Source organism: Elephas maximus, chromosome 1 (assembly GCF_024166365.1).
Source record: "Elephas maximus indicus isolate mEleMax1 chromosome 1, mEleMax1 primary haplotype, whole genome shotgun sequence".
Taxonomy (NCBI): Eukaryota; Metazoa; Chordata; class Mammalia; order Proboscidea; family Elephantidae; genus Elephas; species Elephas maximus.
The window spans coordinates 108,492,401-108,509,780 of record NC_064819.1 but is presented as its reverse complement, the minus strand read 5'-3'; positions in this window follow the sequence as shown (position 1 = coordinate 108,509,780).

The following is a 17,380-nucleotide window of genomic DNA, read 5'->3' as shown; positions in this document are numbered from 1 at the left end:
AGCCTTGCTGCTGCCTCCTCCCTCCGTTCCCATCCCATTGGGTGACGACACTCCCGTTGCCTGGGTGAGGCCATTCAGGCTCAAGGGCACCGGCCGCCTGGGCAGGGTTTGAGACCCTACTCAGGTGTCTCTGTCCCCAGTCCCAGGCGGTTTCCATCAGGCCCCCACCTGGGGCCCGGGAGCCTGAACTGAGGCTGGTGGCCGCTATTTGGGAAAGGGGGAGAAATAGTCACTCTTCAGATGCCCAAACACCCAGGGGAGCAGGCTTTTCATGAACACCCCCACACAGGCTCACACACCTGTGCCCAGATACACACACAGATACCACAGTGCAATGTATGCCCCACTGCAGCTACAGCCGCCTGAAGGTGCACCTTATGCCCAGGCCACTCCCCATTCCAGACATGCGCACACAAACCAGGGACTACTCAAAGAGCACTTACCCACACTCCGAAGTTTGAAGAGACCGTAAGTTCACACACCCAAAACAAAACCAGGGCACCGCAGAAGAATCTAGGAGGCTGAGAGGAGAAAAGAGACAACCCCAACACCCACCTCCACCCCCACCGTGGGCTACAGAGTCTTCCCAGGGAACGGTGGGGGAAGCCTGCCCTTCGAGGGTGTGTGTGTGTTGGGAAGGTGGCCATGGTGGGAACATTGTAGTCTGAGTGTGTGGGAGAGGGTGGGTGGGCGTGGATTTCCAGAGAGAATTAAAAAAGTCCAACAAACTCAAATCAGAGTAATCTTAGGCAGCTCACTTAATAATGCCTTGGGATCTCAGTAGACGCATTAAAATGGGGACGATGAGAACGCCGTTCAAACTTGATAGTGAATAAAATAATCCGGGCTAGGAGCAGGCCCTGAGCCAACAGTATCCTGTTGCTTGGTGGTGGGTTTGTTTGAAAGAGCTGTTCTGGGAAAAAAAAATTTTTTTGGGGGGGGGGAGATAAGCAACCGCCCCCTCCATTCCGCCCGTCCTGGGCCTTACCTGACTACCTGCTCATCCCTGTCTATTTCCTGGGGTCCAGCAAGCTTTCAGGAGAGAGGTGAGAGGCGTGGCCAAGCGTGGCCGGGCGTGTGGGGCGTGATTGGATGGTGCTCAGGACTGGCCTGAATGACAGGGCTTGGGAGGGGCTGGCTATCTGCCCCGCCCCTACCTGGTTGGCACAACAGGTAGGTAGCTTTGGAGGTATGTCATGGCTTCAAGCCCCGGGAAGGAAATGAGTCAATCAGTGCCTCCCCGCCCAGGCAAACGGGGCGCAAAGGACAGGAGCTTGGGTGGAGGGGCTTTCTAGGAACTGTTCTTGGAAGAGGACCTGGGAACAAGACCTGTCGGCAGGAGCCACCCTCTTGGCCTCCCGCCTGGGCCCTAGCTTGGTGAACACCCTTAACCTTGTTTCTCAGAGCCCACCTCTGCCAGCCAGCCCTCCAGCATTCATTAAGGGAGACCACTCTTTAAAGGCAGTGGGGGACGGGGTTGCTGCCACCATCCTGTATTGCTACCCTTCTCAGCCACATCCAGCAGGGTCTCATGGACACAGGAGCACACATACACACGCTTGTATACACATACTTGTATACACACACTTGTATACATACCCATGGTCACATAAGCACAATTAGAGACACCAACACAGACACATTCTCACAAGTACTCACACATTCACACTCTCTGATATACTGCCTCACACATATACACACACTCATGCACACTCACAATTTCATACACACAGTCGTGTCCACTCTCACTAACATGGAGAGTCATAACCACACCCACATACACACTCTTACCAACCAAATGCATGTACACACATACACACACATGCATGCACACGGGATCGGCTACTGGCCCAGTGGTGAGTTCCTCTTGGGGGCTGCTCTGTCTCTGCCCGCTTGTCCCTGAGACTGGTCTCGTGGGTTCAGGAAAGGTCACGGCCAGGAGCAGGAGTCAATAATTTTAACCTTTCCTTTCCTCCCTCTCCCTACCCCCAATCAAAATCTGCTCTCAGGAATGTGTCACCAGGCACATGTGCACCAAAAGACATGTACGAAAACGCTGTGGCAGCTTTAGTCTATTGATTAAAAGATGGAAATAACCCAAATGTCTATCAACAGCAGAATAGATAAGTAAATCGTGGCATATCCACTCAATGAAATACTACTCAGCAATGAAAAAGGAAGAACTAGTGCTACGTGAACAATGTGGATGAAACTTGCAGACATAATGTTGAGCAACAGGAGCCAGACACAAAGATTGAAGACTATGATTCCATTTACATGAGGTTCAAGAACAGGCAAAATGAATCTATGGTGATAAAAGTAAGACTGCTACCTCTAGGGGATGGTATTGACTGGGAGGGGTGGGAGGGAGCCTCTTGGGTGCTGGAATGTTCTGTGCTTGATCTGGGTGGTGAGTCCATGGGTGTATACAGATGTAAAAATTCACTGAGCTGTATCTTTAAGATTTGTGCAATTTAATGCATGCAGCTTATACTACAATAAAAATGTAAATTTTAAAAATGCATTCCCAGAAAGTCAGTGACCAGAACCACTGGCAGTGTCTTCTAGGGCATTTGCAGCTCAAGCTTGGACTTCCCAGTGCAGAAGAGCTTGGCCCCTGTGACAAACACTCGTAGTATTAGTCAGTAGGTACGGGAAGGAACTCCACTCTTTAGTTGTGACTGGGCTGGACACACACGCACACACACCACTCAAATTATGCTTCTTGGTGGTTTCCTTTCCTCACTCACAGATGCAGATTTGAGTGGATACGTCCCCCAGGCTCTATGAGGCCACACTTAAGGCCTTGCTATTTGCTGACTGCAAATGCCGAGACTGGGGCTACCTGGGAAGGACAGGGAGGGTCGTGGCAGTCAGATTCTTGAGAGATGGGTCTTCGGGGTGGGAGTGGGAGGTGCACAGGATCACAATGCAATCGGCCTCCCTGATTAAAGACCAAATATGATGATTTCTTCCACTAAAAGCACCCATTTCAAAAGAATACCAAAACCAAACCCATTGCCATGGAGTCAATTCCAACGCATAGCAACCCTATATAGGACAGAATAGAACAGTCCCACAGGGTTTCCAAAGCTGTAATCTTTATAGAAGTAGACTGCCACATCTTTCTCCCAAGGAGTGACTGGTAGGTTCAAACTGCCAACTTTTTGGTTAGCAGCCAGGTACTTAACCACTGCATCACTAGGGTTCACTTTTATTCAGCTTTTGCTATCTGCCAGGCAACATACTAAGCATGTTTTGACATTATCCAACTTAATCCTCAAACAGGCTTTGAGGTAGGTTATAGCGTTGCTATTCTGCAGATAAGAAAACCGAAGCTCCGAGATGTTAAATAACTCCCCAGGGTTGCACAGGACGTGCAGCAGAAGGGATTTGGGTTGATAGTTCCATCAGACTGGGGCTCCCTGAGGGCAGGGCTGTGTCTCCTCCTCAGACTGGGGCTCCCTGAGGGCAGGACCGTGTCTCCTGCTCAAACTGGAGGCCCCTGAGAGCAGGTCTGTGTCTCTATCCTCAGACTGGTGCTCCCTGAGGGCAGAGTTGTGTCTCCATCTCAGACTGGTGCTCCCTGAGGGCAGGGCTGTGTCTCCTCCTTAGGCTGGGGATTTCTGTGTAGAAGGGGCTTAGAGAAGAAGCTTCTCTTGAGCCTGATGCTTCTCCTGGAGTGGCTGGGAGGTGTCTGCTGACTGGACCAACTGCTTCTCTCCCACCTGGCTCTTACCCCCAGGGCTGGCCCAGGACTCTGCTCACAGGTGTGTCGTAATTTGGCACCATGAATTTGGGAGAGCCTGGAAGGGTTTTGGGTGACCCTGGAAGGCGGCTGTGACGGGATCAGTATTGGAGGCCCTCCCTCCCTTCTCTTTCTTCCTAGTTGGGCCCACTGGGGCTCAGGACCACCCAGCTGAGCCAGCCCAGAACCACGCTGAGCACTGAGCAGAGAGCTGGCTGGATTCCATGCATCCCTGAGGATCAGCTGGGAGAAGGGCTGAGGTGGTAGGGGACCCTGGAGCCCCACATCCTGTCCATTTAGGGATATGTAGGGGGTAGTAGTAGAGCGTGAGGCGGCCCCCAGCAGTGTCCTGGTCTAGTGCTCCTCACTCTGCCCACGCCTCACCAGCAGGAGCTGGTCATATGATGGGGTGAGGTGGCAGGTGTAATAGGAGCTGAGATCCTCCTTGGCCAGCCTGTGACTATATTAAGTTCTGTGCCCTGGCCTCCCTTCCCCCACCCCAGGCCTTTCCTTCCTCCCCCAAAGGATCCTGCACTGCCCTGCCCTGCCAATTCAGGAGGCACCCGCTCCACCGTCCTAGGAAAGGGGCAGGGGCTTAATGGGGTCAGAGCCGCTTAGTGGTGGAGCAGCAGCAGTTAATTTAGGCCTTAGGTGCTAATGAACTGCAGAGGGAAGCACCTGGGAGGGAGGCCGCCAGCTCCTCTGCCTTAGCACCCCTCACACTCAGTTGCCTCCCCCACCCACAGCCACCCACACATGTCACCCAGATGCTCACATAGCTTTGCACACTTCTAGGCCAATGCACATGTACCCAGGCACGCACGCACGCTCGGGAGCGAGTTGTCACACTCGTAGCCCTGCTTGGGACTCATGCCTGCACCCAGCCATGCATGCAGACACCCATGCATGCCTGCAAGCCCATGCACGCTACACACCACCCATCCCACTCCACCACTTATCCTAATCCCCCAGAGTCTATGGTCAAAGCTGAGGGAGCTCTGGACTGCAGGGGGTGGGGAATGTAGTCTGGGGGCTACATCCCTTATCGAGATCTAAGGGCTTCCCTAACCCCACAGGATTCACTGCTATGAGTCTGAATCAACTCGACTGCAGTGGGTTTTTTGGGGGGGAGGGTTGTGGGCCCAGAAGCCCCAGGAAGCCTTTCCTTCTCCCCTGGGTGAGGGCAGGGGGCAGAGGCAGGGTTTATTAATAAACTCACTCCTGACTGGGAGGGCCTGTGCAGAGGTCCCAACCTCAAGCCAATCAGAGCAGAACTTTCCAGGAATGTCACCCCAAAGCAAGCCTTCCCCTGACTCCAGGATTATTTCCCGCCCCTGACTTCATCCCCTTGAAGTGTGTGGCTCCTGCCAGGCCTGGCTGGCTCTGTAGGCCCACTGTCACCTGGCAGCTGACGTCTGCCTCGGCCGCTGCCCAGAGAAGGTCACATAGCACGTCAGTGGTCAGGTTGGGATTGGAACTGCCCTGTTTGGCATCTCAGTCCTGCCACCCCCACACCCCAAACTGAGGATGGCTGAGCTCACTGTCTTGGGAATGCAGACGCCTCAGCCTCACCACCCACGGCACCTCGCCTGACTCAGGTGTGGAAGAAGCTGAGAACCATGGGCCCTGAAGGCAGAGGGCCTGGGCCACTCAGGTTTCTGCCGCTTACTGGTCATGTGACCTTGGGCATGCAGGGTTTGACTTGTTTGTGGCTCAATGTCATCATTTGAGAAATGAGGATTAAAATGCCCACCTGAAGGTAGCTGCAAGAATTAAGATGTGTGATGGCTGGTGTAAACTGTGAAGGGCAGGACAGGATAAAGTCAATGGCATTTATGTTCCCACTTCTATCACAGAGACCATTCCCAATGGTGTGGGATCTTAAGGCAGCACTAAATCTCCAAGGGGGAGCTACATGGCCTTGAACGTAGTAGATATTCAATAAGTATTCTTCAAGTGATTGAATGGTGATAACACGGTAGTTGTGGAAGAGGTAGTGAGTGAGAAAAAAATTTTTTCTATCACTAATTTTTCTATCACTAATTCTGTTCCCATCTCCATCACTGACATCACTACCATCACCATCAGCATCATTGCTCTGTTTTCTCCTCACTCACTACCTCTTCCACAACTACCGTGTTATCACCATTCAATCACTTGAAGAATACTTATTGAATATCTACTACGTTCAAGGCCATGTAGCTCCCCCTTGGAGGTTTAGTGCTGCCTTAAGATCCCACACCATTGGGAATGGTCTCTGTCCTTCACTTTCATTAAGCCCTGACTCACGACCCTTCCTTAATCTACACATAGCATAGTGGCTCTGCATTCCAATCCAAGCTCTGACACTTTCTGGCTGTATGATCTCAAACAAGTCGTTTTGCCTCTTTGTCTTGGACTTAATAATAATACCATGTCTTATAGAGTTGTAGTGAAGATTCTGTGAGACACTGTACAGTGCTTAGAACCGAACTAGGCACACAGCAAGAGCTCAATAAACTTTGTTGTTGTTAGGTGCTGTCAAGTCAATTCTGACTCATAGCAAGCACTTGTGACAGAGTAGAACTGGCCCGTAAAGTTTTCTGTAGTCTTTACGGGAGCAGATGACAGAGTCTTTCTCCCACAGAGCTGCTGGGTGGGTTTGAACTGCCAATCTTTCGGTTAGCACCAAACTGCTTAGCTGTTGTGCTCCTTCCATAAACATTAGCTATCGGTATTGTTGCTGTTGATGGTCTGTGCCACAGTCGGGCTGTGCTTGGGCTTGTTCTGACTGATGGTTTGAGCTTCTCCGTCGTCTCCTTCCGCAGATGTAGTCGATTTGATTTCTGTGTGTTCCAGTCAGGGAAGTCCACATGTATAGTCGCCGTCTATGTTGTCGAAAAAGGTATTTGCCATGAATAAATCATCGCCCTTGCAAAATCCTATCATGCAATCTCCGGCGTTGTTTCTATCACCAAGGCCATATTTTCCAACTACCGATCCTCTTCTTTGTTTCCAACTTTCGCATTCCAATCACCAGTAATTATCAATGCATTCTGATTGCATGTTTGATCAATTTCAGACTTCATAAATGGGTGAAAATCTTCAGTTTCTTCATTTTGGCATTAGTGGTGGGTGTGTGACTTTGAATAGTTGTGTTAACTGGTCTTCCTTATAGGCATATGGACATTATCCTATCACTGACAGCATTGTACTTTCAGGATAGATCTTGAATGTTCGTTTTGATGATGAATTCAGTGCCATTCCTCTTCAATTTGTCATTCCCGGCATAGTATTATGATTGGCTAATTCAAAATGGCCAATACCAATGTTGATCTTCATGTGTTCTACTTCATTTTTTACGGCTTCCAATTTTCATACTATCATACTGTGTACATTCCGTGCTCTGATTATTAACAGATATTGTCTTGAGCTGTGTTCTCTGGAGAAGCAAAACATAAAGAATATAAATATCTATATATAGACAGATTTATGTCAAGGAAACGGGTCAAGCAGTTGGAGGGGGTGGAACAATGTAAGTCCAATGGTCAGGCTGGAGGCCCCTTCTGATTCACATAGCCACAGGGGCTGGTGAACCCAAGATAATCAGGTCAGACAGCACGGCTCTTGCTTACAGGCTTCCAAGACTGAGGAATCCCAAGATCGGCAAGAAGATGACAGGTAAGCCGCTAGCTCAAGTCCGAAGAACTGGAGGCTAGAAGAATGGGAGCCAGCTGCAGGATCCAGAGCAAGCAAAAGCCCAAGAGCTATACTGGATGTAGGTCATACCCTCAAGGAAATTCCCTTTCAACTGATTGGCTACTCACAGGAAATCCCATCATGGAGGTGATCACATTATATCAAATCTCATCATGGAAATGATCGCATCATAACGGGACTGCCAAACTACATCATAACTGCTGAACCTCGGAGAATCATGGCCCAGCCAAGTTGACACACGACCTTAATGATCACAGATGTTTCTAGCTGTGTTTCTTCTCATTTTGAGTCGTGCCACATCAGCAAATGAGGATCTGAAAAGCTTTACTACATCCATGTCATTAAGGTCCACTCTACTTTCCATTGCTATTCATAAGGTTTCCACTGGCAATATTTTTGAAGAAGTAGATTGCCAGGTCCTTCTTCCTAGTCTGTCTTAGTCTGAAAGCTCCACTGAAACCTGTCCACCATGGGTGACCCTGCTAGTTTTTGAAATATCAATGGCATAGCTTCCAGCAACAAGGAAGCCTCCATAGTACGACAAACTGATAGATGAGTGTAGAAGGTCAGATGAGTTATGGGATGACATCAAGGACATCATACATGAAGAAACCAAAAGGTCATCAAAAAGACATGAAAGAAAGAAAAGACCAAAATGGATGTCAGAAGAGACTCTGAAACTTGACTTACTCTTGAATGTAGAGTAGCTAAAGCAAATGGAAGAGATGATAAAGTAAAAGCTGAACAGAAGATTTCAAAGGGTGACTCCAGAAGACAAAGTATTTTAATGAAATGTGCAAAAACCTGGAGTTAGAAAACCAAAAATGAAGAACACATTTAACATTTCTCAAGGCGAAAGCACTGAAGAAAAAATTCAAGCCTCGAGTTGCAATATTGAAGGACTCTATTGACAAAATATTGAACGATGCAGGAAGCATCAAAAGAAGATAGAAGGAACACACAGAGTCACTATAACAAAAAGAATTGGTTGACATTCAACCATTTCAGGAGGTAGCATATGATCAAGAACCAAAGGTATTGAAGGAAGAAATCCAAGCTGCAGTAATGGCATTGGTGAAAAACAAGTCTCCAGGAATTGATTGAATACCAGTTGAGGTGTTTCAACAAACTGATGCAGCGCTGGAAGTGCTCACTTGTCTATGCCAACAAATTAGAAAGACAGCTACCTGGAGAACCTAAGAGAAGGGATCCATATTTGTGCCTATTCCAAAAAAAGGTGATCCAACAAAATGAGGAAATTATAGAACAGTATCATTAATACACATGTAAGTTTTTAAGTAAAATTTTGCTCAAGATCATTCAAAAATGGCTGCAGCACATCAACAGAGAACTGCCAGAAATTTGAGCTGGATTCAGAAGAGGATGTGGAACAAGGGATATCGTTGCTGATGCCAGAAGGATCTTGGCTGAAAGCAGAGAATACCAGAAAGCTTTTTATCTGTGGTTTATTGACTATGCAAAGGCATTTGACTGTGTGGATCATGACAAATTACGGATATTCTTCAGTTGAAGAATGTGAATTCCAGAACACTTAACTGTGCTCGTGCGAACCCTGTACGTAGACCAAGTGGCAGTCGTTTGAACAGAACAAGGGGATACTATGTGGCTTAAAATCAGGAAAGTTGTGCACTTCATCGTACTTATTCAGTTTGCATGGAAATAATCTGAGAAGCTGGACTATATGAAGAAGAACCCGACATCAGGATTGGAGAAAGACTCATTAACAACCTGCATTATGCAGATGGCACAACCTCCTTGCTGAAAGTGAAGAGGACTTAAAGCACTTACTGATGAAGTCAAAGACTACAGCCTTCATATGGATTATGCCTCAACATAAAACAAAAATTCTCACAACTGGATCAGTAAGCAACATCATGATAAACAGAGAAAAGATTGACGTTGTCAAGGGTTTCATCTTACAACACCCATGGAAGCAGCAGTCAAGAAATCAAATGACATATTGCATTAGGCAAATCTGCTGCAAAAGACCTCTTTAAGGTGTTAAAAAGTAAAGATGTCACTTTGAGGACTAAGGTGTGCCTGAACCAAGCCATGGTATTTTCAATCACCTCATATGCATGTTAGAGCTGGACAATGAATAAGCAAGACCAAAGAAGAATTGATGCCTTTGAATTACAGTGTTTGCAAAGAATATTGAATATACCATGGGCTGCCAGAAGAACAAACAAATCTGTCTTGGGAGAAGTACAGCCAGAATGCTCCCTAGAAGCAAGGATGGTGAGACTTTATCTCACATACTTTGGACATGTTTTCAGGAGGAACCGGTCCCTGGAGAAAGACATCATGCTTGGTAAAGTAGGGAGTCATCAAAAAAGAGGAAGACCCTCAACAAGATGGATTGACATAGTGGCTGCAACAACGGGCTCAGACACAGCAGGACTGGGCAGTGTTTCGTTCTGTTGTACACGGAAAAAAAAAAACCAAACCAAACCCACTGCCGTCGAGTTGATTCCAACTCATAGCAACCCTATAGGACAGAGTGGAACTGCCCCATAGATTTTCCAAGGAGAGCCTGGCAGATTTGAACTGCCGACCTCTTGGTTAGCAGCCACAGCACTTAACCACTACGCCACCAGGGTTGCCATTGTACATAAGGTCGCTATGAATTGGAACCTAGAGGATGGCACCTAACAACAACATTGTTGCTATTATTATTATTAGTCTTTCTTCCTGCCAATGCTGGGCACAGAACTTTACACTGTCAGTGAGAATGAATGTACTAATGGACACCCTCTTCCTCTCCAATACTAAACATATCAGAGGAGGAAGGACTGAGCCTCTCTGAGAACTGTCATGCCCCTCTGCCTGCTCCCAGAAGGCACCTGAGCTCTCTGGGGAAGGGGTGGGCAATTGGTTGGAAAGAACTGTGCGGGGAGGTTGGAGCCAGGCAGATCTGAGTTCAAATTCTGACTTTACCAGCTGAACAACTGTGGGCAAGTCACCCACTTTGAACCTCAGTTTCCACATCTGTAAAGTATGTCACTGTGTGGAGCCACTGTGAGGTTCTCATCTCTGCTGTACTTCTCTTTGAACTTGAATTCAGGAGCCACAGATACCTGTGGGTGGGACTCAGGGCCAGTACACCCTTTGGGCCTTCCTCTTTCCCGTGCAGACAATGGACAATCCCTGCAAACCTCACTTCCCAGAGTAGGTGGAGAAGATGCTTAGGGATGGGAAGTGTTCAGAAGAGTAACCCCGTTGCCTTCGAGTTCATTCCGACTCATAGCGACCTTGCAGGGCAGAGTAGAACTGCCCCATAGAGTTTCCAAGGAGAGCCTGGTGGATTTGAACTGCTGACCTTTTGGTTAGCACTTAACCACTAGGCCACCAGGGTTTCCCAGAAGAGTAAAAAAAAAAAGCTCCAGGAACAATATTACTAATGATTAACCCAAGTGAGGCCTGGTCTGGCCTGAGATGAGGAAATGTATTGTGGTCTGACCTGGGTCCCTGGGCAGGACCAGGGGACCAAGGGGGCAGGTGACCACGGGACCCCTAATCGCAGGCTTTGGAGGCCGCTCTGTACTCAGACTGTCACGTACAACACGGCGTCGGCCACGGAGCAGGGATGGGCCAGTGGGGACTTGGCAGGAGGGGGTGGCCTGTGAGGCTGACAGGCTTTCCTGGGGTCCTGTATGTTGACGTTCACACAGCTGCAGCCACCCAAGGATTTCCCCCGCCTCCTCCTGTGGTGGCGCCCTGGCCATGACCTCCAGGGAATAAACAGGAGCATCAACTGGCTGGCTGCTGTGTACTCCTGGTCTCCACAATGTAAACTCCAGAACGTATGTATGTTGTCTGGACCTGGCCTCAGCTCCGGCACCCTGCTCAGCTCAGAGGGGTCACACCATGCCACATGTCACACGTGCTGGATTCTTCCATGTGGTGGTGGGAGTGGGGAAGGACAGGGATGGGGGTGATAATGGGGACAAGGATCAGAGACAGCTGGAGCTGATGACCAGAGGGAGGGGCAGAGTTGTAGGAGTTGCAAAGGGGAAGGAGCAAGCACTCTTACTGAGCAGTCAGACCTATCCTGTTCCTAGAACTGCAGCCCAGAATCCTAGGGTTTCCCTGGCCCAGCCAGTGACCTGGGTCACTCTGTGGCCTTCCAGGTCCAGGGTCACGGGGCCTAGGGCCCTGCCCAACCCACAGATGGCCTGAGAATTGGCCCCGCCAAGACTTTCTTCGGTTTACCTTTTTCCTACCTTCTATCAGGCACATGACCTGCACTGGGCACTGTGCCAGGCCTCTTGTGTACAATATCTCATCTAAGCCTTACCACTAGCTGGGAGGTAGGGACTGCTGTTTTCCTCACAACCCAGTGCAGCCTGGGGGGATGGTGAAGTAGGTTAAGTGGCCTGAGGTAATGGAGCCTGGGTGTATTCAAGCTGGCGTTTGAACCTGGATCCATCTCTGCTTGTAAGAGCCCTGCCAGGCAGGCCACTGCCCTTGGGGCAAAGTGATGCCAGAATCACCATGAGAGCCTGACTCCTGAGTCCTGAGTCAACTCTTTCCATTAGGTGAGAAACAGGGTGGTAAAGAGGCACAGACCTGCCCTCAGGGAGCCCCAGTCTGAGGGGGAGACACAGGCCTGCCCTCAGGGAGCCCCAGTCTGAGGGGAAGACACACCCCTGCCCTCAGGGAGCCCCAGTTTGAGGGAAGACACAGCCCTGTCCTCCTGGAATCCCCGGTCTAAGGGATGAGACTTAGGCTATGGCCTCATGGAACCCTTCTGGAGGGGGAAGGTGCAGCAGTGATCTCAAGGAACCATAGTTTGACGAGGGAGCCCCAGACCGAAGTAGCAGTATTAAAAAGCAGTTGCTGTTGAGGGAGCCACAGTTTTTGAGGTCAAGGGTCACCTGGAGGAACAAAAGAAAGTACTGACTGGCCACGCCACTAAGGAGGGACATGGAGCCAGAGGGCTTCATACAGCTCCAGTCAATCTGGAAAGGCTTACCGAGGGAGAGAGCTGGCAGCCTCTATAGGAAGGAGAAGCTGGGTAAGTGGCGGGCAGCTTTTGGTGACCTTAGAGGCCAGAGCTGCATTCTCACATTGCCCTGATTAGGAAACAAGGCTCATCTCTGCTCCACCACCACCCAACCACCCCTCCCACCCCCATCCCTGGTAGAACTGCCATCCTGGCCCTGTCCACCCTGCCTGGGAGGGCAGGTGGAACACAGCCGTGTGACAAGCATGCCTCGGGAGCCCAGCACCTCTCAGGAATGACACCAGGGAAAGCTATTTTAATCTGGGAAGTTGCCTGCGCCTCCTGCCTACCCCAAAATAACCCGGTTCCTGAAGGAACCTGCAGCATCCTGGGCTGCCAGCAGCCAGGGCCTGGGCACTGCCTTGTGGACCACTCCAGCCCCTACAGCCCCTGCACCCAACTGAGGGGGCTGGCATCCCTCCTCAGATTGGGTCTCCTTGCTCAGATTTGTAGCTCTTCCAAGCGGGCGCTGTCTCCTCCCTCATGGGGCTCCCTGAGGGCGGGGTAGTGTCTTCCCTCAGACTGGGGCTTCCTGAGGGCAGGGCTGTGTTTCCCCTCAGACTAGGGCTCCCTGAGGGCAGGACTGTGTCTCCCCTTCAGAATGAGGCTCCCTGAGGGCAGGGGTATGTCTCCCCTCAGACTGGGAGCTCCACAAAGCATTTAGGCCCGTGAGCCTGCCTTCCTGTGGAACCTGGAAGTAACTGAGTTCTAGGTGGCTTTCCCCCTTCCTGGCTGTGTCAGAGAGGAGGACTTTGTGTTGGAGAAACCAGATTTCTTCTTCCTGCCCGCCCCCTCTCCCAGGGACCACAAGTACATCTTGCTGGTGGGCTTATGCAGGGCCTTGGCTATGTCTGGCAGTGCCAGGCTGCCCTGCTGCAGGCCACATGGCCCCTGACAGGAGGGTTCACACATCCCAGCACCAGCCAGCCACCTGCTGCCTCCTGCCTCCCAAAATAGGAAAGCACTGGCCTTCTCCCGTTACCAGCCGAGTGCCCCACTGTCCTTGTCCTCAAGACAGGGCTCTCACCATTCCCCACCCTGCTGCTCTGTGGGATGGTGCAGAGGTCTGACTGTCTTCAGAGCTGGGTGACCAGATGTGACCAAGGGGGGGTTACTCAGTTCTTGGGCTACATACAAAATGGGGAAGGGGACCCACTAACTTCAGTGTTGTGCATTCTTGTTCACTGGTGCTGTTAAGAGGGTCCCTGATTCCCCCACCTTCTCATCTTGCCAGCATCCAACACAATCCCTGGCATGGAATAGGAGGGTGTAACTGCTGATCAAAGTAATATTATTAAAAACCAGTTGCTGCTGAGTTGCCTCCAGCTCATGGAAACCCCACATGTGTCACAATAGAACTGTGCCCCACAGGATTTTCAATGGCTGATTGCCAGGCCTTTCTTTAGAGTTGCCTCTGGGTGGACTCAAGCCTCCAGCTTTTCAGTTAGCAGCCATGCATGTTAACCATTTGCACTACCCAGGACCCCAGTAATATCATTAAACCAAAAAAAAAAAAACCAAACCTGTTGCGGTAGAGTCAATTCTGACTCATGGTGACCCCATGTGTCAGTAGAACTGACTGTACTGTAATTTTCTGGAAGCAGATTGCCAGGCCTTTCTTCCTTGGCATGGCTGGGTGGGTTAAACTGCTAGCCTTTAGGTTAGTAGATGAGCACAAACCGTTTGTGCCACCTAGGGACCTTAGTAATATCATTAACTACTGCTTATTGAGGACTGAGAAACTGAGGTTCAGAGTTTGTGAAGACATGCCCCCCAACTCATTTATTTCACAAACAACAACCATTTTGAAAGGAGCATCAAGGAGAGGGTATTGTGCCATTTAACAGTAGGGGAATGAGTCCCAGGGAGATTAGGTGACCTGCCTAAGATCACACAGCAAGGAACTGGCAGAGTTGGCATTCAAACCCAGGCCACTCCAATGTTTGTATTCTTTTTCTTTTTTTGTCATTTTATTATGAGAATTTTTAGACATTCAGACAAGTAGAATAGTACGATGAACCTGTAATTATCCATTACCAAGATAAAACAATGAACATTTTGCTAGACTGCTTCATCTTTGTGTGCGCTGAAATACTTTAAAGTAAATTATAGACATTATAACATGTTACCCTAATCACTTCAAAATGCATCTCTAAAAAACAAATCAAACTTCAATTTTCTACATAAACCAGCATGTGAGTCTTACACCAAACAAAACCATTTCCTACTATCGTCTAATGCGCAGCTCATATTCAGCTCCCCACAACTGTCTTCTGGATTCTTACCGCTCTGCCACACTGCTGTTGAGCGTGGGTAGACAAGGTTGTGGGAGGCTGTTGCCAGCCTCTGTGCCTCAGTTTCCCTCAAGGATGCAACCCCTTCCTTCTTCTTTCCCTCTTGCAGGGGGCAAGGTTTCTAGACAGGAGAGTAATGGAGACCCGAGAGATCATGTTAGGTGGTGAGGATTGTGGGGGAGTCTCAGGGGAGCCCCCTGTCTCCTGGAGTTGGGCCTTGAAAGTGCTGGTGCTCTGGTGAGGTAGGTACCCTGAGGGGCCTGAGAGGAGACTTGGCTAAGTGGTGGGAGTCTCAGGAAGGGGCTCTGATGCATGGGCATGGGCTGTTCCACCCAGTGAGGTCCCACAGGGCCCCCTCCACTCTGGGTCCACAGGTCAAATGGCCCACTGGTGCCTCAGCCAAAACAGGGGTGGGGGAAGGTCAGCTTATCAGCCAGCCCCTATTCGCTCACCCTGTGGGACTGCCTCAGGGCCACTATCAGAGTCTGGAGTGAGGGAAGGGGCCGATGGGGCAGAGCAAGGCCACCACACCTGTAGGCGACTCCTGTATGGAGAGAATGCTCTTTAGCAGGATTCTGGGGGGAGCCTGGGGTCCTCAGGGGTACAAGGAAGGGGCCTGTCCACCAGTGACCAGTTAGGCTCTCTAAGCACCTTACCCACTCCATGTCTGTCCTGTCATCAGTGGTTGGGGTGAGTGGAAAGGGTCCTGATCTAAGGCAGGGGAATAACCCAGATGACCTCTTGGTCTTTACTCCCTAGATCAGGTTGGAGTCTCCAGACCTAGGACTTGCAGGGAGGGATCAGGGGGAGAGCCTTGAGTGGGGACCGAGGGGAGGACAAGCTCCAGGAAAAACATGGACCAAGGCTGCTGGGTAAGTGGGGGGTGGGAGGGTAGAAAGAAGGCACCTTCGAAGGTCCCCCCAGGCCCAATGCTCAGAGGCCACAGGTCCACTGACCTAAACTGGACCCCAGGCATTGACCTCAGCAGGATCTCCTTGGAGGAGGCTGCCTGGATTGTGGATCCCACTCCTCCCCTTCTCCCTGGAGTCCTGAGTGTCTGTGAACGCAGTCCCCAGCCCCCAGCCCCCAGCCCCCAGCCCCCAGCCCCCAGCCCCCAGCCCCCAGCCCCCAGCCCTCAGCATCCTGCTGTGGCCAGACTCATCCCCAGGACACCAGACACCATGTATGAGCCCTCTTTTTCTCTCCCAAAACACTCCCCCAGGCTTTGCATACAGCAGGCACTTAATAAAGCCACCTGACTGACTGCACCAAACTGACCCCTTCTGGCTGCAGCTCTAGTCTGCCCAAGCCAGTGCTCAAGGACCTTGCCTTCATCAGTACTTCCCTCCTCAGGGAGTGCCGCCCCACAGGCCCAACCACCAGGCTACCTTGGGCTATCACTCAGGGGCATGAAAACACAGCTGGAGAGGCAGAACCATAGGGCCTCATCCTGGGGGCTGAGAGGAGAAGGAGCCCCCAGTCTGAGGGGAGGCATAACCCCTGCCTCTGGTGCTCACAGTGAGAAAGGGGAGACCTGTGCCTTCACCCCTACTCACTATCAAAGCAACATGGAACTAAGTCCCAATGAGCGTGGTCCCGCTTGAGGGAAGATGAGTTTTGGGGCTGAGGGTATTGATGGTGGGCCCTATCCTTAGGCTTGGGGAAGAGCAGTGAGTCCCACCCTCCACTCTGGAGACTCCCACAGCAGACTTCTTATGGGAGGGCCGGCTTGTCTCTTACCCTGGTCGTGTGACCTTACAGGACACCCCTTTGGGTGGAGCTGGAGGGCTGGGTGCTTTGGGGGCCACTCCCTACTCATTCCCAGCAAGCCCAGGTCCAGCCCCTTACCAGCAGTGATGGGCTGGAGCTGGCTCAAGCCAGCTCATTTTCAGGTGTTTTGCCAGCAGGTTGACCTGAGGTTGGTAGCTTGAAATCGACACGGTGGAAATAATTTACACCGTGGAAATGACTGACTGTAACGAATCAGTTACTGTTCCTGCAAACCAATGGTTAGCAGCCTAAGGATAGCTGTCCTTCCCCTCCCCCCTCCACGTCTCCTTGGTAGATTTACTGTGGGTCAGGGTAGCTCCAGGGCTTGGAAAGAGAGCTGGAGCCTATTGTCACATTACCTGCCTCCTGGTTTGACCCAGTGGGTGTGTAGCAGACTAAATGGTGACCCCCATCCCCTAAAAAAGTATCCCCAAATCCTAATCCCTGATACCTGTGAATGTGACCCTCTGGAGATGTAATTAAATTAAAGATCTCAAGATGGAATCATCCTGGATTAGGGTGGACCCTAAATCCAATGACCCTACCCTTAGAAGAGACAGAAGACAAACACAGAGGCAGAGAGAAGGCCATGTGAAGAAAGTGGCAGAGATTGGAGCAATGCTGCCACAAACCACCTTGGGCAACCAAAAGCTGGAAGAGCAAAGGAACGATTCTCCCCTAGAGCCTTTGGAGGGAACGTGGCTCTGTTGACACCTTGATATCAGATGTCTAGCCTCCAGGACTGTGAAAGAGTAAATTTCCTTTGCCTCAAGCCACCGAGGTTGTGATAATTCATTATGGCAGTCCTGGGAAACTAGCACAGACAGGGAATCACAGTGACCA